The sequence below is a fragment of the Micromys minutus genome (assembly GCF_963924665.1).
Source record: "Micromys minutus genome assembly, chromosome: 25".
Taxonomy (NCBI): domain Eukaryota; kingdom Metazoa; phylum Chordata; class Mammalia; order Rodentia; family Muridae; genus Micromys; species Micromys minutus.
This window is the reverse complement of record NC_137960.1, coordinates 31,640,249-31,664,334: the sequence shown is the minus strand read 5'-3', so window position 1 is coordinate 31,664,334 and position 24,086 is coordinate 31,640,249. Positions and strand designations below refer to the sequence as shown.

The following is a 24,086-nucleotide window of genomic DNA, read 5'->3' as shown; positions in this document are numbered from 1 at the left end:
CTAAAATCTTATGATGCTTCATACCTATAAAATCTGATATGTCCCCAGGTCAACTGACAAGCTATTTCCTTATATTCAAGACTTTACAATTTTTCTTCATATAATTTCTTAGATATTTCCTCAATTATATGGTGTCATAATATATTTGGACGAGTGAGTGGGTCAGGTTTGTTCTGCTTATACCTCTAGATTTTGATGATCCAAAGTTTATTCACTGTCTTTAAATAAAAATAATAAATAAATAAATAAATAAATAAATAAATAAATAAATAAATGAACAGGGACTGAGAAAAAAAGTTAGACTCCAACAAACCAACTAACACAAGCAAAAAATGGGGTACAGAGCTATAAAGAGAATTCTCAGCAGAGGAATCTCAAGTAGCTGAGAAGCCTTTGAAGAAATGTTCAGCATCCTTAGACATCTGGGGAATGCAAATCAAAATGACCTCAAGATTCCAACATATAGTGATCAGAATGCCTAAGATAAAAAACTCAAGTGATATCACATTCTGGTGAGGATGTGGAAATAGGGAAACACTCCTCCATTGGCTCTTCCATTGCTGGTGGGACTGAAAACTGGTGTAACCACTCTGGAAGTCAGTCTGTTGGTGTTTCCTCAGAAAACTGGAAATAGCTCTACCTGAAGCCCCAACTCTACTGCTCTTGGACATACACCCTAAAGGTGCTCCACAATTTCACAAGGACATGTGCTCTTATCATATTCATAGTAGCCTTATTCATAATATCCAGAAACTGGAAGCAACCCAAATGTCCCTCAACAAAAGAATGAATATAGAAAAATGTTTTTTTATTTACACAATGGCATAGTATTCAGCTATTAAAAACAAGGACATCTTGAAATTTTCAGGAAAATGGATGGAACTAGAAAATATCATCCTGAGTGAGGAAACCCAGACCTAAAAGGGCATGCATGGTATATACTCATGGACGAGTGGATATTAGCCAAAAATACAGAGTATCCATGATACATCCCACAGATCTTAAAAAGGTTAACAAGAAGGCCCAAGTAAGAATGCTTCAATCACACTTAGAACAGGGAACAGATAATCAAAGGGAGGGATGGATGTGAGTGGTAGGAAAGAAGGGGATGGGAAAGGGAGACAGGATCGGTATGGTTAGAGACAGAAGAGAAACCCAGAGGGTCAGGAGAATGGATTGAAATATGCAGCTGATGGAGTTAGGGACTGGAGTCCTCTAGAAAGTCCCAGAGACCTGGGATTGGGGAGCCTCTCGGGACTCAAAGTGGATGGCCTTAGCAGAAATGGCCAATATTGGTAAAATGGAACATGAAGAAACCACCTCAAGTAGGTAAGACAGGTGGGTTTTTTTACCAAGTAGAGGGATGAAGACACTTACCCACCTTCAAATTTTTCAGCCCAAAATTGTTTCTTTCTAAAAGAAATGTAGAGAAGAAAATAGAGCAGTGTGGGAAGCCACATTCGCCATTACAAGATGGCGCCGGAGCTGACAGGGTGTAGGCCCTGCATCCGATAAACAACCTAAAGTGCGCATGCACTATCAGCTTGATGACACGCCACAGCTCGAGCCCAGAGCATGCAAAATAGGGTGGGTCTAAGACACTCACCAGAGAGGAACACGTCCTACCTAGGCCTATTTAAGCAGCACCAGTTCCTGGGCTTGGGGTCTTTTGCCTCTTCAATCATACCCCACAATAAATGTCTGCAGAAGAATCCTGTTGTTGCGCATCTTTCTTGCTGGAGAGACCGATGACCGCGACAGAGCAGAGACTGAACAAATGGCAGACCAGTGACAGGCTCAACTTAGAATGCATCTCATGAATGAACATCAAGACCTGACACTATTACTGATGATATGCTGTGCTTGCAGAGAGGAGCCTAGCATGGATGTCCTCTAAGAGGCTCTACCAGTATCTGGCTGAGACCGATATAAAAACAGCCAATCATTGGACTGAGGTCAGGGACCCTAATGGAAAGGTTAGGGAAAAGATTGAAGGAACTTAAGGGGATAGCAACTGCATAGGAAGACCAAAAGTATGAACTAACCTGGGTCCCTGGACACTCCCAGAGACTAAGCCACCAACCAAAGAGCATTCATGGGCTGGTCTGAGGCCCCTGGTACATAAGTATCAGAGGACTCCTTGTGTGGCCTTAGTGAAAAATGATGAGCCTAATCCTATAGAGACTTGATGTCCCAGGGATGGAGGATTCACCCTCTCAGAAGCAAAGGGGAGGGAGTGAAGCGGGGAGAACTCTGCAAAGGGAACCAGGAGGGTAGGCAACCTTTGGGACATAAATAAAATACTTAGTTAATTTCTTAAAAACAAGATAAAGCTCAACATTTATCATAATCTGTGTTTTCATTCAGTTTCTCTTCTACATAGTATTTTTAAATTGTATGACTCTGATAAAAATTATGCCACAAGACCATGACAACTGTGTAACTATCAAATGCAATAAATCAAGACTTCTAAATGGTTTACTACTTTTTATCCTATCCTGTATTATGAGCATTAAATGAATTACAACAGACCAAATTAATTTTTCACATATAATTGTTACATTTTATCTAGACTATTAAATCTAACTTTAACCTATATGTCCTGTTACCATAAATTAAATATCTGCCACTTTTATGGATATAGGCATATGTGAGAATCTCATGCTGAAAGATGAGCCGTGACAATTGTGAGAAACTAAGTTATATTTAGAAGCACATTACTAGAGGTGGCTCTTTAAACTTCATCTCTGAATGAAGTTCTATTTCCATTTTGCAATAATCGTGTTCAACAGCTCTGATAATTGGATCCCTTAACAATTTGGGGGCCTAAGTGACATTGTGGATTTTTACACAAACAATAGGAGTGCAGCACTTGTGGTTAGTGCCACACAACAGCAGCATGTTAGTCTTTCTAAATGCTCTAGTGCTCTGGAACATATCTCTGTTCATCTCTGCTGTGGTATTTTTTTTTTCTTTTGAGCAACTCTATGCACTATTGGTGAAATAAAGAAACATAGTGAGGATGTAAACTCCAGAGGCTCCTTTTTGCTCTGTATACACCTTGCTCACTTTCCTTTCCTGGGGTTTGAGGACTGCATTACATGTGAATACTTACTACATGCCAAATACTATGCTGAGAACCTTGTTTACATGCTTTATCCTCATCTAATCTCATAAATACTCCATGAAATGGGCAGTAGCAATATTGTCATATAAAAGAACTACAATGGAGATTATATGACTTGTATATGGCAAATACAACCATATAGCTAGTAATAAATCAATAAGGATTCAAACCCAGGCAACCTCATGCCATAGCCAATACTGAACCTTCTACAAAACCATCATGTAGGTGTGACCAAATTAACTTTACACAATTGTTACATAGGGTTTGCAGAAATTGCAGTGTTCCTCTAGTCTTGACCTGTTGATTTCTCAAATGGAAAAAAAATGGTTATAAAATTGTTTCTCTGTTTAAAATAAAAATAATGACTGCAAAATTTCTAAAACCACATATTTCTAATTCAATTCTTGGTAGTTGCTTTTGAAAACTAAATTAAAATTTTTTCATATCACATACTTCATGAGGGATATGCACAATACAGGTCAGATTTCTGAGTCCTCACCTTCCCCAATCACCAGCCAGTTCTCAAAGCCTTTAGAACGGGTTTGGGCCAATTTTAGGAGTAATTATTTATAGAAACAAAATAATGGAAAAGTAATACAATGTACATTTATTATCTGTCAAAGAAATCATCCTTTTGAATGTTGTTTCTCTTTTTTTTATATAGAAAGCAAAATGTGCTCGAGAATTAAAAGGTGTCCAAAGGATGATTCATAGTTCAACTGCTCTGGCTCACACACTCTAAAATCAGAATGCAAAGCTGTCCTTCAGTTTCCCATATGGAAAGAGACATGCCTCTCCACCTTTACAATGACCAGCAGTACCAGGCTCTATGTCCATCAACAGATAAACAGATAAAGAAAATGTGATTGTGTGTGCATGTGTGAATATGGGTGCGTGGGTGTGTGCATGTGTGTGTATTTATAGACACACAATAAAATTTTAGGCAGCTATAAAAAACTGAAGTCATAAATGCTTGAAAAAATAAAATTATATGGCAAAAAGTCCATAATTAAAAAAAGAAATGCCACATTTACTCTCTCATGTAGAAACTAGATTTAAAATTCTATACATGTGCATGTGTGTGTGTTATACATGTGTGTTCATATGTAAAAGACACAAAGGAAATCAAGAGAAGAGAGAATGAAACCTCAAAAAATATGAAAAATAAACAGTACTGAAATACATATTGATATATAAAAGTGAAAAGAAGAAGGAAAGGAGTGATGAGGGGACATAGAAGAAATAATGAGGGAAAGGATCACAAATAAAATATATATTGTTATATGTATGAAGGATTGCTAATAAAAACATAACTCTTTGCAGGCTATTAATTTAAACTAAATTTGAAATTTTAAATATATAAATAATTTTCTCCGATGGATTTTGTAGACACATCCCAGTTCTCTCTTCTGGACACATCTGGGAGTTTACTAGATAAACCTAAAAAAATATAACAATTAGGGACTGCAGAAATAATTTGATGTATGAGAGTATTTGATAGGAAATTATGAGGACATCAGTTTAAATATTCAGCTTCCACATAAGAAACCCAGTTACAGTCCATCCATGCCTCTATCCAAAGCACCAGGTGAGCAAGTCTTAGGTAACGAGGTAGGGTAAGGATACAGAAAACACACACACACACACACGCATGCACAAATATGTGTGTGGTATATAATCTAAATGTATAAAATTGATAAAGATCAAAGGCAATGAGAGAGAGAGCAGGTGCTGTAGTGTTTCTAACCTTATTTTAGATGGCAAGCTCTGTTGAAAAAAGATATCTGATTAAGTGAATGACCCTTTGTCCTTTATGACAATGCAGTAATTTATTAATTTGTTTTAAAATACTGTGTATTCTTGACCAATACAGATGCAGATACTCACAGCCAACCATCAGACTGAGCCTGGTGTCCCCAATAGAAGAGCTAGAGGAAGGACTTAAGGAGACTGCATCCCAACAGGAAGAACAATATTAACTGGACCAATCAAAGCTCCCAGAAACTAAACCACCAACCAAAGAGTACATGGAGGGAGCCATGGCTCCAGATTCATCTGTAGCAGAGGATGACCTTATCTGACATCAATGGGAGAGAAGAGAAGCTTAATTCCACAGCACAGAGGGATGCTATAACGGTAAGACTGGAGTTAGTGAGTGAGTAGAGGAGCACCCTCATTTAGGCAAAGGGAAGCAGGGAGAAGGAAATGGGATGTGGGTTTTGTGAAGGAGTAACCTAGATGGGGGATATAATTTGGAATATAAAAAATAAAATGATAACTAAAAATTAATAATAAAATAATGTGCATCAATCTATAAGTGCATTCAAGCTACAATTGCAGAATTTATTAGAAAAAGTAATTGACAAGAATAAGTCGCTGATTATAGCTCTATAGGCTAGTAAATCCAAATTTCAGTTTAAACCTTATGTTCTAATAAAGGTTCTATTTATCCCAGTTGATACTTCTGGATCTTCACTGGGAACAGCAAAACAGTTCTTCAAACACCTTTAATAAGATCCCATTGAGGAAAATAGGGCTCTCATGACTAATCATCACAAAAGGCCTAGCTCAATATAATTATTTTGGAGCTTATATTTCAGTACAAGAATGTTCGGTGAACAGAGATACTCAGACCTAAACACTCTCTATAACTTTTGACTTAAAAAAATTATTCACTAAAGACTATTTATTAACATTCCTAGAAATTATTGCTCTTTTTTCTTACAACTTTATTTTTAAAAAAGAGAGACACATGTACAGATATTTAAAAGCATTTTGGCATATAACTATATGAATATATTGTTGTCAGTACTTAATTTTTTTAAGGTTTGATAGTATACATTGAAATATTACTAGTTACCATAAGCATAAAGTATAAGTAAAACAAAACATAACATAGAAATAGTCAAAGTTTTTCTTGGTGTGCATAGATTAAACATAATGATTTTTAAATACCAAAAAAGGTCAAAAAGTAGAAGCCTCAGTCCTTCGTAGAAAAAAACAACAACAAGTGTATAGCACCCACTCAGAGTGAGGTACTCCTAGACCTTAAAACATTAATAACTCAAGAGCTAAGAAGACGGCCTTGTGGCGGGTTTTGGTATTTATTGCTCTTTTCTAAGTAGCTGCTGTTTGTGTTTTTCAACTGAAAATAATATGAGATATTCTGAGTCATAGGTACTCTAATATTCTGCTTCACAAAAATAAAGCAGACAAGATTTGAAAAAAGTAACAGGATTCTGTGACATTCAAATAGTGTTACTTGTAAATTCAATCTACATTTATTCACTATAAATTGTATAACTCAAATATCCACATGAACTCTCAGTTTTCCAAACAATAAGTAAAATTGGCCCAACCATAATTTTATAACTGTACAAGCCCAAAGCATTGTCTGGTTTTTCTCTAAATTAGTTCATGCCTCTGTAAGTAGAGCTTCTGTTTTGCTTTTTCACAAAATAAGTGTGAAATTCAATCCCACTTACAATATTTCTAGAGAAGCCCTGTTGAAGTGTTAGTGAAAATAAACCATCTTACCAACTCCTGGATTCATAAACAGTTTTTATATTTGTGAGTCTCTCTCTCTCTCTCTCTCTCTCTCTCTCTCTCTCTCTCTCTCTCTCTCTCTCTCTCTCTCTCTCTCTCTGTGTGTGTGTGTGTGTGTGTGTGTGTGTGTGTGTGTGTGTGTGTGTGTGTGTAAGTCAAAGGGCAGCTAACAGAAGAAATTCAAAATTGGTTAAATATAGACATTATTGGGGAAGATTGCAATCAAGTATTTAGATTGAATGTAAAATGATTTATGTATCATATTGTCAACACAGAAAACATTAAAATTTACTTTTAATATCTGACTTTTCATCAAATAGCTTAAGATGATTTCACTCTCAATATAATGTTAAGATAATTTAGCTCTCAATATAATGATAAATTGCCAGGGCTTTCTCTTTCATAAATATCTATTGAGCTAATGCTTTTCAAACTTATATTTTATGATTAACTTTTAGCTCACCATTTCAATCTAAGATGTTTCTTAGCTTTTTATGCTTTTGTTTAAGTATTTGTAAATTATGGCTTAATTTGAGAACCATGATTAAATATATGAATAAGTACCATTTTTCCATTTTGCTATAAGACCATCTGTGAAGGAAGAAATTGAAATTTCATTATGACTATAGGAAATAAAAACAAGACAATCTATAAAAGGACAAAAGGACATATTTTAGCTGTATAAGAGAAGAGTTTTTAACACTTGTAATTATATAAAAATAGTATGAGTTAAGTTAATAAATGTTTGATGATGTTTAGGAGTTCTAAAGAAGTATTAAAATAATCTCATATTTTTTCCAATAAAATTTAAATATTGGATTATAAAAATGCAAGAATATATGTTTTCACTAGATGTGTAAACAGCAAATGAATTACTTTCTACAACTTCTAGAGTTAGAATTCCCACTAAATACAATGGAGAACACAGGCTATTCTACATCTACAGAAATGTCTTTGGTTTTAAATCTCGTCAGGTTATGATTCTATGTACTTGAACATGAGAAGATGCAGGACATTCGAGGAAGAAATTATTTCTCCTTGTGCTGTTAACCTGGTTCTTACGGGCAGTGTAAAAATCCTCCTAACTCCAGTTGATGACATGTCAACAACAACCCTCTAAAGCTATGTGGATGCCCACTTCTGTCTTAGGAAGACATTGAACTGAAACCTGTAGTTGCAGCTTCATTTTTCTGTCTTTGTCACACTCCAGTTCTTTGTTTATTGGTTATATTTTGTTAACAATAAGTCCATCAGTTCTCTTAAAACTACGCTAAAACATAACTTAGTATTACTTTGTGTTACATATTATTTGAAAACAACCAAAAAAAATCACAGTCTTGGGCCAATATTAGGCCACCTCATTCTACTAGTGTTATCTCACTACTGCCATTGAAGAATGCCTGCTCTAAGAGACTTGGAAAAGTAAAAACGTGATTTTTGAGAGTTTGAAACCAATATGCCTGAATTGTCTACTTCCATTGCTTAATTTCTACAGTCTCTATTCCAAGAACATGGGTGCTAACACTTTTCATAAGCTCAGAGTTGGTCTCACTGTTTCTTTTTTATTCTTTTTTTAAGCAAATATTGCCACTATTTCAGTTGCAAGCTAAGAAGCTTAAAACACCCATAAAATATTCTTTCTTATATGTCTCCAAGCTTAGAGTTTGAGAGGGGCAAGCAAACCTTCACATGTCTGATGAGATAAGTGTCAACTTCTGTTTCCTGTCCTCAGTAGTCAAGTGAATTCTGCAAATGAAAACTCAAACTCAGGTTCATGCTTATCTGTATCATAACTACTATCCTGTTATTGAAAAGAAATGTTTTTCACTTACTATGAAGCTAAACCAAGTCAACAGTGAAGTACTGTCCACTCAAAGAGATGAGGAGGAGAAATAAGCCATGTAACATCACTTTTGTCCAAAGAAAGAACACCTTTACACTACTAAGCCAGAAACAAAATCAGATAATGCTCCAAATAAATCATCCTCCAGACAATAAAATGTCTAATATCTCATTCAAGAGTATAGCAAAGCCCGTTAATGATTCAAACTTCACTCTCAGCACTATGTAACTATACAGTCCATTGATCCCCATTTTCAACTATGGACTAAGACCAAATTAATAATGTGTAGTACCAGAAAAAAATTAACAGTAAAGGCTATCAAAGATAGTTTATAATCTACAAGAACACACCAGGAATAAAATAATTCTGCTTATATTTCTACATGTGGAGCTATACCCCACAAATCTACACATTCTGACACCCTCTTCAGGCCTCTGTACTTACCCACTTCTGTGATATATATTCAGACATGCACTTATAAATAAAAATTTATGATCCTAAAAAATATGCTTATTAATAAGACTTTTTCAAGAAAACAAATCTTTCCAGGTATGGAGGTGTATACATTTCATTCAGAACTTAGCCAATAGAAAGGTTGATCTCTGTAAATTCAAGGCCAACTTTGTCTACATAACAAGATCCAGGCCAGCTGTAGCTATGTAATTTTATACCCTGCCCAATTTATTTTTAATTTCAAAGATAAATTAAATATCCAATTATTTATCTTAATTTAGATGTTTTCCTATAGTCTTGTTTCAGTGAACACTCATTATCCATTTCCATATCCATATCACTGGTATGCCACTAATTTGTTTGCTTAGTGAGCATTTATTTGCTCCAAAATCCATGGACAATGAATCAGAAAACAGTACACCTAGTCTCCACATATAAAGCAATGCTATCTGTCATGGCAACTTTATATCTTAATTTGAGAAAATCAATAAGAGACTATCAGTAACAAAAATCAGAATGAAAATGTACTTGTGAGAAACAAATAACAATGGGACAATCTGAGGGACATACACATAAACTATAAAGCATCAAGGGAAGTCCCAAGACCTGCCACCTTAAGTTATTACTATCATCAAGTGCAAAATCGAAATGACAGCAGCAGTGACTCAAGTTAATTGAATTCTGAGCTTCCTTATTGTTATCTTTACACCCAAATTGGTACCCAGGACTTAGAGAAACTATCTGTGTAAAGTGTTTCACTCCCTTCTTCCACATGTCACACAAGATGTAAAAAGTAAATTCTAATTTCTCTCTGCAGATATAATGGGCCCATTGTTCACTATTTGTATAAAACTGTCCTCAGTTCACACTCATCCTTTTCAAGCTTTGTGTTAGGGATTATAATAGCCTTGAGAATATAAAGGTAAAAAGTAAATATGAGCCACTGATTTACAGAGTTCATTATTTGGAAAGATATATAGACAACAAGCAATAAACAAGAGAAGAATTGCTCCATGTGCCTTTATATGCTGATAATTGCTATGAATAATGTGATGGTGGATGACACTGGGAGAGGTAATTTCAGATTTGATATGAGAATCACTCTGTGAGTGAATATCAGCAAAGGTAATATGCTTTAAGGCTATAATTGATCCCCAGATCCCAGCATAATTGGCTGCTCCAAGACAGAACATTTTAGGATACCTGATATCTGGCTAGTTACTCAGCACAGCCTGGTAGAGATGTGTCACCTCTTGCATCTACACCCATTTATTCATCTGATATGGTGCAGGAACAAAGTCTGAAACAGAACACATGCAGTGACTTTTTATTTTCATGTTTTTGTACAATCAACAAATTAGAAATAATCACATAGCCTTGTTTGATAACATATCATAGGAACTAAGCCCTCCAAGCCTCTGTGTACACTTTAACTTGGTGCATAAAGACTACCTTTACCTGTACCCTATTAAGCATCCTAAACTTTTCCCCTTTGAGAGGACAGTATGACATGTTCTGACATTTACATATTTGTTTCCACCCCTTCAGAAGTTTCCCTGCTGTCATTCATCTTCCTTACTTTCCCTAGAGTTATTTCTAACTTTCATAACACATGGTATGAGTCATCACTTGGATGCTTACTGTGACTCTTCACATTTGAGCCTGTCTTTTCTCCAGTGTCCTCTTAGTGCAGTATTCTCTTCTCAACAATTGGAAATCTATCACTTGTTTCTCTTTTTGATTCTCTACTAAAACCAAAGCAATGCAAAAAAATAACTGTGTCTTCCTAATGATTAGACTACAATATAGGCACTTAAAACAAAGAAGATGTTTGACTATCTTTTTCAAAGAGAAATTGTACATAAATGGGTGAATTTGCTGTACTTATTAAGTATAATTGGCAAATAATAAGGAAAGAATTATGAAACCAAGAAGATTTTATTCAAGAAGTAAGAAAACTGAAATTTTCAAATCCCTGTAATCTGCTAAATCCTGAGCAAGAAGTGCTATGAATAGTAGTTTCTCGTTCAACTCTAATGAAATTCAGGTGCTATGAAAACAGTCCTCAGGACATGTAATGAGATAATTGAATCAAAAGCCCATTTATCTTGAACTAAGACAAAGAGTTTAGGATTAACCACTTATCCAGAATTCATGATATACCACTCATTCAATAATGAGGGTTTTCCCTCTAAAAAAATTTCCCATATTTCATTTTTATTCCTCCTCCTATAATTTCCATGAAACATTAAAACTCTAATTTCTGAATAGGGCCTAAGATTAAATTTTGATGAAAAAGAAAACAATACTGTGAGTTAAAGGAGGAGGGGAAACTAAAATAGGAGACAAAAAAAGGAAATGTCAAGAGACAAAATTAGTACAAAGTTTGAGGAAAAACTAAATTGTAAGTCAAGGTAAAACTATATGAAGAAAGAAATAAGCAACTGTTATAACATTGTAATGAGTCCTGGTATGTATTATATAGTATTATAATCATGGTATTTTCCTATTGCCAATGGCAATACCTGATAATTAGTTACGACTTGCTTAATAATAAAATCTAAAGAAATTATATTTGTAATTAGTTACTATAAAAATTATTCACTTATGGAAATGTTGCTTCTTTGTGATTTTTCCCTCATGTCATTCATTTTTTTATGCAAAAACTACTTAAGAGTCAATATAGTTGTGGCAAATACATTATATTTGCGGTGTCTAGGAGACTGCAGAAGAAGCACTCTGATAAAGACATTTCAATGCCTACTTTATGGCATTGGTGGAATTATACAAAGGTGAGAAATCTTTGCCATATCAACTGAAATTCAGTACTGCCAGTATTACTTGAGTACTGTTATCTTTCAAGCCCCTTTGAGTTTTATTTCTTTTATCCAGACTTTTTTTTTGCAATAAACTGACTCTTCTCAAACTAGGCTTGCTTTTCTGAAAATCTAAAATGTCTGTTTACTTTTCTAGAAAACCCCTAACCAAGTTATGTCTACAGTATATTCTGCACAAGAAACTGTACATGCTAAACTTGGGAATAAACAAAGAAAATCTGTTGCTATTTGTACTATAACATATCTAACAAAAAAACATAATACAGAAGTTTCCACTGTGGTTTTTTTCCTACAAGCAGATTTTCTTTGAGACATTAGAAAGTTATTTGACCATATAATTATTTTTCCATGGAATAAATCTCAGGAATTATTAATCTACCTTGCAGCATGCTGCCATGTGTCACATTCATATTTGGAACAAAGTTTGTGACTAGCATGATGTAAGTACAGCCTGTGAATTCTGATCTGGTAATGAAAGCATTGAATTACAATTAGTTTCATGACTGTAATATACAGATCATCATGAAACAAAATCTATGAGAACATGATTCAGGTGAGGAGTTGAAGGAGAACTTTTCTGTGATGACATCTCTACAATTAAGTCAAAACCTTTAGGGTATGTGCAACTTTGTTAAGGAAGAAAGGAGATAAGAGCTTCCCAAGTAGAGGAGGCAGCAAGCCCACTAGGTCTGAGGCAGAACAATGCATACTCAATCACAGCAGCCTGTAACAGTACAGCCTAGCTAGGGGAAGGAGAGCATCGCTAGAGAGCAAGAGCACATAGATGTTAGGTCTGGTTCTTTCTCCCAGCCCCATGTTCTCAGAAATAAGACTCAGACACAAACTATATTTATAATTACCTTAGCCATATAGATAGACTCTTCTCTAATGAGATCATAAATTAACGATTTATTTTAATCTATATTCTGTGACATGACTGGTTATCTGGTCTACAAAGGTGACCCGCCTGCAAGATATACTAGGAAAATAGTGGCACAAAGCTTGTGTGAGTAACCAGTGAATATCATATACCATATATCTGTCTCATTTCAACTTCCTGGGTAACTCTGCTGCATGTCACTGTCTCCCTGATGTTCTCTCCTCTTTCCTGCCTAAGTCATAGGCATCAGATTTATTATTGACAGGTGCCATATGCATACACAAATAAGATAGTCTCTCTACAGGAGCGATAACTCTATACCAATGAATCTCAGCCTTCCTAATACTGTGATGCTTTAATATAGTTTCTCATATTTTGGTGACCCCCAGCAATAAAATTATTATTTTGTTGCTACTTCATAATTGTAATTTTCTTACTGTCATAAATTGTAATGTAAACATCTGATATGTGGGATATCTAACTCATATCCAATATCCTTTGGAGGTTTCAAATCACATTGAGAACCATTGGTCTACACTTTCTGTGGGCAGCACAGAAAGCCTTGTGTGAATGAAGTCCTCAGTTAATGTGCACTGTTGACATGGACATGGCCTTAGACTCATGTAAAAAGAACAGACATAATATGCAGTCACTGATAATGGGATACTAACCCCAGAAAGCTCTGAACACTCCAGAAACAACTCACAGACTGTGTGAAGCTCAAGAAAAAAAGAAAGAAAGAAAAGAAAAAAATCATTATGCTCAATCCTTACACACCAAGAAAACGTTGACTAATTCCGGGTTACATCCTGTTTTACATGTACTTTATGCTCATTGTAACTAGTAAGACCTTAATGCACACTATCAAACCTTTGGGAAAAAAAAGCTACATTGACACAAAAAAAAATAAAAAGAAATTGAGTAAAGTCTGCCTCAGAAAGATAAGTAAATTTTTTTTTATTTGTGGCTACAACATTGTATACATATATAAAATTAATGCTTACATATATATGAGAAATAGAAACTAACATACGTAATGTAACTGTCCTAGAGGGGAGAAAAAAAACAGAAGAAATATGCTCAAAATACATTTTGTACTTGTATAAAATGTTGTTAAGTAACCCAGTACCAGCCAATGAATTTTTAAATTCTAAATTGTCTTTTACCTCAACAATAACTAGGTAGATATTGAACTAACATGCCACCAAGGACAACTAGAAATATGGATAAATTCTATGAAACAACTGTCTGCAGACATTGAAAGAGAAATAGAACAGATAATCCTTGCCAAAAAGAAAAGAAATGAGAGTCTATTTTTGCCCCTAGGTTTATTCATGGGTCATTATTAACACTATAAAGATTTGTCTAAATCCTTTCTGAGATAAAAACTTAACCTTTCCTATAGGAGAGGTGTCACTGAGTAGAGGGGCTGCAAATCAGAGGACACTGAGGTGGCCAAAATTTATACAAAAAAGAAAACCACACAGAGATGTAGAGCCAGAAATCTGCATTGGGGCCCCTTAAATGTACTGCTAAATAGTAAGTTTTCTATGAAGAAGAAAAAAACTGTAAAATCAGCAAAGCTCTATTAACATTCATCTGAGCACCATGCAAGTCTAGGATACATTACCCTTCTAACTAGTCAGTGTGTAGTTGTAGCCAATGAGGTCCCAAATCAGACTTGCTCCAAAAATACACTTTGCAGAAATTTTTCAAAAGCAAAACCAAACAACAAGAAAAAAAACTTTGTAAGACTCAAGCTTATCCACAAAAGGAAAATGCAGGAAAAAAAAGTGCTAATCCCAGTTTTACAGTCTAACCAACATCAAAGCTTTCTGGGAGACATGAAGGGTAGGCTCGTGTTCTGAACAATGACCTTCTGCTGCTCTAGTCTTCTAACACAAAATGAGAGCAATACTATAGGAACTTAACACAAGCCTCATAAATGACTTAAAACTGTCCAATGACCACATTCAAAAACAACACAGATCAATTTAATGTAATTTACTTTAACTCAATACATTCAAAATATTTCATAATGTAAATGATTTAAAGTTACTAAAATATGTTACATCGTACTATACTATCATTGATATATAATATTTATCATTGTACACTATGTATTTTTCTTCAAATTATTTCAGGTTAAGTTTCAAGCTGCAGAATTATAGATAGGTAGTGGCTACATTATTGAGCAAAGACTTAAAGCAGAAAAGTATGGATTTGGGAGTAGCATCTACATGAATAGTGCTCTAGGAAAGTCAGGACCTAAGGACTTTGAGTTTTCTATCTGCTCTAGCTGCAGATAGAAACCTTTTCATTTGGAACTGAGCTTGAACACAGCTCCATACAAATTTTTTGATCTACTTTGGATCAATCCTTCTTGCCATATTCTAGAATGCTACTGTTAATATCTAAAACATTTAATTAATGTTTCTGCCTTTTCCAAGAATTAATTAGAGTGTGAGATAAGCAGAAGCTATGCCCTACAGGAATTACCAATGCTACATAGCTATTGACCTCCAGGTGTCATTAATGGTAATCATACAAAAACTGATAAGGATAATTTCCACTCCAGGTCAATCATGTTCAATATAGGGAAGTAATTTACTGGGATATTATCTTCACTACTACAAAGAGTAGAAAAATGCAGTATATGAATCACAAATAGTTAGAGTGTCCCTCTTGGTGTGGAAATTGTTTAAACCAAGGCAATTAGAAGGATGATATCCAAAATATATAAAGAACTCAAGACACTGATATCAAAAAATGCAATTTTAAAAATTGAGTATAGGTCTAAAGAGAAAACTTTACAGAGGAAACCAAAATGGATAACAAACACTTTAGGAAATGGTCAACATCCTTAGCCATCAAGAAAGTGAAAATTAAAACTACATTTCTTTTTTATATCTGTCACAATGACAAAGACCAATAACATACATGGCATCTCATGCTGGCAAGGATGTGGAACAAGGGGAACATTCCTCTATTGCTGGTGGAAGTGAAAGCTTGTACAGTCACTATGAAATTGAATACAGTTGTTCCTCAGACAATTGAAAATGTATCTACCGCAAGACCTAGCTGTACCCCTCTTGGGTATAATACCTAAAAAATACCTCATCCAACCACAAAAATACTTACTCAACTATGTTCATAGTGGCTTTATTCATAATTGCCAGACATTGAAAAACAACCTAGATCCCCCCCCCAAGTTAATCACAGATAAAGAAATTGTAGTACATTTGTACAATGGAGTATTATTCAGCTGGTAATCAAAGAAGGACATCATGAAATTTACAGACAAACGCATAGAACTAAAAAAAAAGTACTCATCCTGAGCAAAGCAATTCACACCCAGAAAAACATGAAATGTACTTTCTTATGAGTGGATATTAGCTGTTACTTAAAGCATAATTGTACTACAGTTTACTGTCCCAGAGAGGCTAAGCAAGAAGTAGGGCAGCAAGTATGGAGTATGGATGAGGGATGTGTGGTACTTCCTGGGAAAGGTAAATAGAGTGTATAAGGTGGCTGGACTGTGGTTGGGTGCATGGAGATAGGAAAAGGGGGAGTCTGGTTGGGTAGGTAAGGGAAGAGGGGGAAGAGTACTGGGAGAAGCAACTGGTAGTGAGGGACATTTGAAGAGGGGCAACGTGAAACCCTAGAGCAGTGGAAACTTTTTGATCTATGACGGTGACCCAAGTGAGGACTCCTAGTAATGGAGAATACAAAGACTGAACCAGCCATCTTCTGAAACCAGGCAAAGAATCCAGTTCTGGGATAGAGAAACCAAACCTCCCACAAAACCTCGGACCAACAACCTGCAACATGTGCTAGAAAACTTGTGGCTCAAAGCTTGGGGGAGAGAACCCAACCAATGACTGATTTAACTTGAGGCCCAAAGCAGGAGAGAGAGCCCATGCTCTCTATAGTGCCTTGATGGCTGGGGACCAGAAGCTGAATAGCCTAGAGTCTAGGATCAGTGCCTAGCCCTGTTGTCATCATATAGGGTTCCTTTGGCAGTTGATAAGAGCAGATGCAAAACCCCACAGACAAGCTTACTGAACCCTGTAGAAAATGGACAGAAATCATTGTAGGATCCAGAGAGGTCAGAGGCACTGCAAGGACTATGCTTATAAAATCCACTAATCAGAGCTCATATGGCCCCACACAAAGATTAAAGCATTAGTCACATATCTTTCATGGGTCTGGGCTGGGCCTCTAGAAGTATGTTGCAGCTGTTTGGTTTGTGGTTTTTTTTTGGGGGGGTGGCTTCTAATAGTGGGAGTAGGTGTATCATTGACTCTTTTGCCTGCTATTGAGAACATTTTCCTCCTACTGGTTTCCCTATGCCAGCCTTGATATGATGGTATGTGCCTGCTTTTATTGCAGCTTATTATGCTGCATTTGCTTAATATCCCTGGAAGGCCTGCTCTCTTCTGAAAAATATAAAATAATTTTTAAAAAAAGAGAGACAGAAAATTGGGAAGAAGGGAGTGTCTTATTTAGGTTTTTACTGATATGAACAGACACCATGACCAAGGCAACACTTATAAGGACATGATTTAATTAAGCAAAGTGGGACTGTTGCAGCATTGAGGCAGGCCTGGCATATGAGAAGCTGAGAGTTCTGCATCTTCATCTGAAAGCTGCTATGAGAAGACTGGTTTCCTGGAAGCTAGGGTGAGGGTCTTAAGGCCCATGCCCACAATGACATATGTCCTCCAAAAAGACCTCACTTATTCTAACAAGGCAACACCTCCCAATAGTGCCAATCCCTGGACCAATCATATTCAAACCACCACAGGAAAAGTTGGGGGAATGGAGAGAAGGTATGCTGTGGTCAGCAAGTATTGTATGAGAAAAGAGTAATCTACAAAAAGATAAAATATCATTGAAAAAATGGACCTTAATTCTAATTAAAAAGAGAGGATTGGTATTACCATAACATTTGTGCCACTATAGAGCCAGTGGATAGTTCTTATAGGCAATTAATTATTATACTTCAAAAGATTTATAGATGAGTAGTGTATGTTGTTGTCTCTATTCAGGTGAAAGCAGGCACAAGATAAAAGTAAGGAAAAAAAGGTAGGTGGGAAAAAAGTTTTAGAAGGAGGGAGGGAAGCATGATAGGAGGAGAGGCAAGATGGAGGACGAAGATGCTCTCCATGTGGCCCTGCATAGCTACAGGTTGTTATGAATATTCTATAAGGAATGAATTTGTATTTGACTTGTCTAGGTGGGAAAATTATATCATATCATTTGGCTCTGAGTTTATTGTGTGGACATTTCATGAAGTGTAAATTTTGCTGAGAAAATCTGAGATAAAAAACATTGCTAAATTATACGTTTCTGGAGTTTTGAATTTGTTAGGCTGGTTGGAGTGTGGGCAGAGTTTGTTGCTGGCTCTCTGCCAGGAGAGAGTCTAGCCAGAGGGTTTCCGCTAATGAGATGAATATAATGTTAGTTCTATATGGCACACCGGTTCCAGAACTAACATAAAAGGGCCACTGGGGTCAGAGAGTACCTGAGGACAGCATGGTATGGTGCCATGTTGGAAGGGGTTGTGCTTTTTTAATATTTACCACAACAGGGTAGCACTTTCTAGAACTATGAATGCTACCCAATTCTGTTGAGCCTCCATTTAAATAATAACTAGATTTATCTGTTCTATGTTGTATGTGACATCTTTAGTAATAGGGTCTTTCTGTCAAGTTGTGATTTGTAACCAATAGCATTAGAAATAGACTGTAGTGTCTGGGAGGTCTACTAGACCTCTTTGGCTAACAATTCAGAAAGATGCAACCCATTCCTGTTTTTTTTAATAGTATATGGTGTCTAGTTTAGGTATTGTCTCCATCATTATATGACTTTATTTAAAGTCATCTTATATGTATACACATTTTTGGAAGCTTCTGCGATAGTAGTGTGTTTCCATATGGCTTTTAAAAATGCCTTTAGTGTTAGTTATCCATCCCCATATCCCTTCCACTTTTCTTCATTCCCATCCCCCAGACCCTTTAATCTTTCTGCTCTAATCTTCACTTTATCCATTTATTTATTATACTATATTCTATGTCACCTTGAATGAAAGATCTCATTCTACCCTCAGCATATTAAATACCTAACCTCAATGTGAATTCTACATATGATGTTCCAAATAAAATTAGCTGCCATAGGGTTACATGGAGTGCTACAATTAGGAAGCGTTGCCTTGTTGAAGTAACTATTGCCTTTTCAGAGGAAGTATGTCACTGGAGATGGACTTTGATATTTTCAGCACTCAAACCAAGCCCAGTGTTACCCACTCTCACTTCCTGGCACCTGCTAATTCAGATGTAGAAGTCTCAGCTACTTCTCTAGCACTTTGTCTGCCTGGATACTGTCATGCTTCATGCCATGATGATAATGGACTAACCCTCTGAATTGTAAGCCAGTCCCACTTAAATACTTTGCCTTTATAAAAATTATCATGGTTATGATGTCTTTTCACAGCACTAAGTAAAATTCATATATCAAAAACATAAATGCTAATATTCATATATAAAAGAAAACATACAAATTTTCTCTTCTATTGATTAACTCACTCAGGTTGATTGTTTTTAACTCTACCATTTGCTTGCTAATTTCTAAACATAATTTTTAATACATAAATACTATTCCACTATGTAAATATACATTTTCACTATCCTCTCACCAGCTGATGAATTGTTTCTAGTTTCTGGCTACTATGGATGGATGGATGGATGAATATATATATGAATGAATGAATGAATGAATGAGTGAGTGAGTGAATGAATGAACAATTAATCAGCAGTGAACATGAATGAACAAATGCTGTGGCTATTCTTGGTTTTCCACTTGACTACATCTGGAATTATCTAAAAACCAGAGTCCTTGGACATATTTGTGGGAGATTTTTAATTAATTGGATCATTTAAAACAGGAAGACCCATCTTAAATCTAGACCACTTAATGTCAGAAGACTCACCTTTAATCCGGACCATATCTTCTGTGGCAGCCTATATAAAAGAGAAGAAAAAAAGTCTCTTTTGCTCTATTCCTGCTTGTCCTCATCCTTGTTAGGCTGATATTAGAGCCTATTTCTTCATGATTTCTACATATACCGAGGACGAGCTCAGGCATCCAAACTGGTGAACTGAGCAGGTACTATATTTTTTAACTTTTCCTTGGGCTGCAGTCCTTATTGGACTAGCTGGACCAAAGCCCACATACACATGGAAGCTAAACAGTACTCTACTAAATGATAGCATGGTCAAGGAAGAAAGAAAGAAATCAACAACTTTTTAGTTCTTAACAAAAATGAAGGCAGAGCATACCAAAACTTATGGAATACAATAAAAACTGTGTTAAGTTGCATGTGCATCCAGGAGGCACAATCAGCAGACAGAACTGTCTTATGTAAATAGAAATTGGGGTAGAGGCTCTTCCCTTAGGTGGAATAAATAGAAACTGGAACAGATAAATGAGTTCTTAACATACTAGTTACATTTTTGTTCTCGATCTGGAGTCTACTATACAGACAGGCATTTGTGGAAGGTTCAACATCTGCACACTTATGCTCAATTTTGTGCATGTGTGCGATTAATTCTGCAATAAACTTTAACTACTGTGCTTTGATATTATTTTAAATAAATATTTGAAAAAAATTAAAGAACACATCATAAACAATCTTGAGAAACTGGACGTTCCCCTCACAATTCTTCACTGGTATTTTTGGTATTCTCCAATGATGTACTCCCCCCTCCCAGTTGTGGTTTCCTTTAAAACCCCCTTCTCACAGCCACTCGGGGTCTAACTCCTCTACCCCTGCATAGGATATGAGTTTCGACTCCAGCGCTGGATTTCAATAAACCTCGTGTGATTTCAAGAAAAAAAAAAAAAAAAAAAAAAAAAAAAAAAAAACTGTGTTAAGAAGAAAACTCATAGCACTGAGCACCTCCAAAAAGAAGCTGGACAGCACTAAAACTTGCACTAACAACTAACTAGAGGGCACAAAGAGAGTATACAAACTGACAAAATCAAAAATGAAAAAGAAGACATAACAACAGAAACTGAGAAAATTCAAGAAATCATCAGATCCTACTACAAAACCTGTATTCAACAAAACTAAAAAATGTAAAGGAAATGGACAATTTTATAGACAGATACCAGGTACCAAAGTTAAATCAGGGTGAGATACACCATCTAAATAGACACATAACCCCTAAAGAAATACAAGCAGTCATCAAACGCTTCCCAATCAAATAAAACCCAGGACCTGATAGACTTAGGGCAGAATTCTATCAATCCTTCATAGAACACCTAATAGCAATACTCTCCAAACTACTCCACAAAATAGAAACAAAGAGAATACTACCCAACTCATTCTTCAAAGCCACAATAACACTAATTCCCAAACAACACAAAGACAATACAAAGAAATAGAACTTTAGATCAATTTTCCTCATGAACATTGATTCAAAAGTACTCAATACAATTCTTTCAAACCAAATCCAAAAACATATCAAAACAATAATTCAATATGATCATACAGGCTTCATCCCAGGGATGCAAGGATGGTTCGAATGTGGAAATCCATCAATGCCATCCACTATATAAACAAACTCATAGAAACAAAACACATTATTATCTCCCTAGATGCTGAGAAAACATTTGACAAAACTCAACACCCTTTCATGTCAAAAGTCTTGGAAAGATCAATAGTTCAGGGAACATACTTAAATATAGTAAAAGCAATATACAGCAAACCAGTGGCCAACATAAAACTAAATGGTAAGAAACGTGAAGCAATCCCACTAAAATCAGAGACTAGAAAGGGTTGTCCACTCTCCCTACCTAATCAATATAGTACTGTAACTACTAGCCAGAGCAATCAGACAACAAAAAGAGGTGAACGGGATACAAATAGAAAAGGAAGAAGTTAAAAATAGCATTATTTGCAGATGATATGATAGTATACTTAAGTGATCCCAAAAGTGCCACCAGAGAATGTTTACAGATGATAAACACCTTCAGCAAAGTGGCTGGATATAAAATTAACTCAAACAAATCAATAGCCTTGCTCTAATCAAAGGAAAAAAAATCAGAAAGAAATTAGATATTTGACACCTTCCACAATAGCCACAAAGAATATAAAATACCTTGGTGTGACCCTAACCAAGAAAGTGAAAGATCTGTACAACAAGAACTTCAAGTATCTGAAGAAAAACATCAAAGAAGACTTCAGAAGATAGAAAATCTCTTATGATCATTGATTGGAAGGATCAACATTTTATAATAACCATCTTGCCTAACACAAGCTACAAATTCAATGCACTCCCCACCAAAATTCCAACTCAATTCTTTATAGAGTTAGAAAGAGAAATTTGCAAATTCATTTTGAGTAATAAAAAACCCAAGATAGCAAAAATCATTCTCAACAATAAATAAAACTTCCAGGGAATCATCATCCCTGTCCTCAAGTTATATTACAGATCAATTGTGATAAAAACTGCCTGGTATTGGTAGAGTGAAAGGCAGGTAGACAAATGAAATAGAATTGAATATACAGAAATGAACCCACACACCTATGGTCACTTAATATTTGACAAAATGCTAAACACTTTCAATGGATAAAGGACAGCTTCTTCAACAAATGGTGCTGGTTCAAATGGCAGTCAGCATGCAGAAGAATGTAAATCAATTCCTTCTTATCTCCTTGTACAAAACTCAAGTTCAAGGGGATCAAAGACCTCCACATAAAACCAGGTACAATGAAACTGATAGAACAGAAAGTGGGGAAGACCTTAGAACACAAAAGCCCAGGAGAAATTTTCCTGAATGGAACACCAATGGCTTATGCTCTAAGATCAAGAATCGACAAATGGGACCTCATGAAATTAAGCTTCTGTAAGGCCAAGAACACTGTCCAAAGGACAAAATGGCAGCCAACAGATTTCCAAAAGATCTTTAGGAGTACTAGATCTGATAGAGAGCTAGAATATAATATATACAAAGAACTCAAAAAGTTACACTCTAGAGAATCAAAGAATCCTATTTAAAAATGGAGTACAGAATTACACAGACTTCTCAACTGAGGAATATCTAGTGGCTGAGAAGCAACTAAAGAAATGCTCAACATCCCTAGTCATCAGGGAAATACAAATCAAAACAACTCTATGAGTCCACCTCACACCAGTTAGAATGGCTAAGATAAAAAAACTCAGGTGACAGCAGATGCTGGCGAGAACGTGAAGAAAGAGGAACAGAGAAAGAGGAAGACTCCTCCACTATTGGTGGTGTTGTAGACTGGTGCAACCACTCTGGAAATCAATCTGGTGGTTCCTCAGAAAAAATTAAACATAGTACTACCTGAGGACCCAGTTATTCCACTTTTGGCATATACCCAAAAGTAGCTCCAACATCTAATAAGAACACATGCTCAACCATGTTCATAGCAGCCTTATTTGTAATAGCCAGAAGCTGGAAAGAACCCAGATATCCTTCAATGGAGGAATGGATACAGAAATTTTGATACATTTACACAATGGAGTACTACTCAGCTATTAAAAACAATGACTTCATGAAATTTCTAGGCAAATAGATGGAATTTGAAGCTATTATACTGAATGAGGTAACCGAGCCACAGAAGAGCACTCAAAGTATGTACTCACTTAGAAGCAAGCTTGGAATACTCAAGAAAATATCCACAGAACTTCTGAAGCTCAAAAAGAAGGAAGACCAAAATGTGGATGCTTCAGTCCTTCTTAGATGGGAGAACAAAACACTCATGGGAGAAAATACAAGATCAAATAAAGTAGCAGAAATTAAAGAAAAGATCTACAGAACTGCCGCACCTGCGGAACCACCCCATATCCAGCCACCAAACCCAAGCAGCATTGCTGATGCCAAGAAATGTTTACTGGCAGGAACCAGACATGGATGTCTCCTCAAAGGCTTTGCCAGAGTCATATGGATACAGAGAGGATGCTTTCAGCTAAACATCAAACTGAACATGAGGACTTCAATAACAGAGCTAGAGCAAGTACTGAAGAAACTGAAAGGGTTTGCAACCTCATAGAAAAAACAACATCATCAACCAGACAAGGCACTGAGGTGAAGAGGATGACTGGGAGAGGGAGCACCTTCGTGGAAGCAAGTTGAGGGGGAGGAGGAAGGTGAGTGGGGGGATAGGGTATAACTTTTGAAATGTTAATACAGAGACTATCCAATAAAATTGAAATATATATATAATTTAAAGTATGTGTGCTGAATGTGCTCAAAAAGGGAAAACACAGAAGATGGTTTTTCCACACAAGAAAAGGGAGTAAAAATCCAATGGTAATAGTATGCGTATTTGTGCAAATACATTTTATAGACAGGCTAAAATGTCCAATG

General features: G+C 35.9%; 1 pseudogene across 1 annotated transcript in view; it reads right to left on the bottom strand.

Moving 5' to 3' along the window:
* Positions 1-20,283, bottom strand: part of LOC308437141 (large ribosomal subunit protein uL6-like) — an 80,722-nt pseudogene extending 60,439 nt beyond the window's left edge. Inside the window, exons 1-2 of the transcript in view lie at positions 20,197-20,283; positions 19,678-19,708 (exon numbers count right to left, since the gene is read on the bottom strand). The product of the transcript in view is annotated as a large ribosomal subunit protein uL6-like (transcript). The remainder of the gene's footprint in view (positions 1-19,677; positions 19,709-20,196) is intronic.
* Between the last annotated feature and the right edge of the window lie 3,803 nt (positions 20,284-24,086).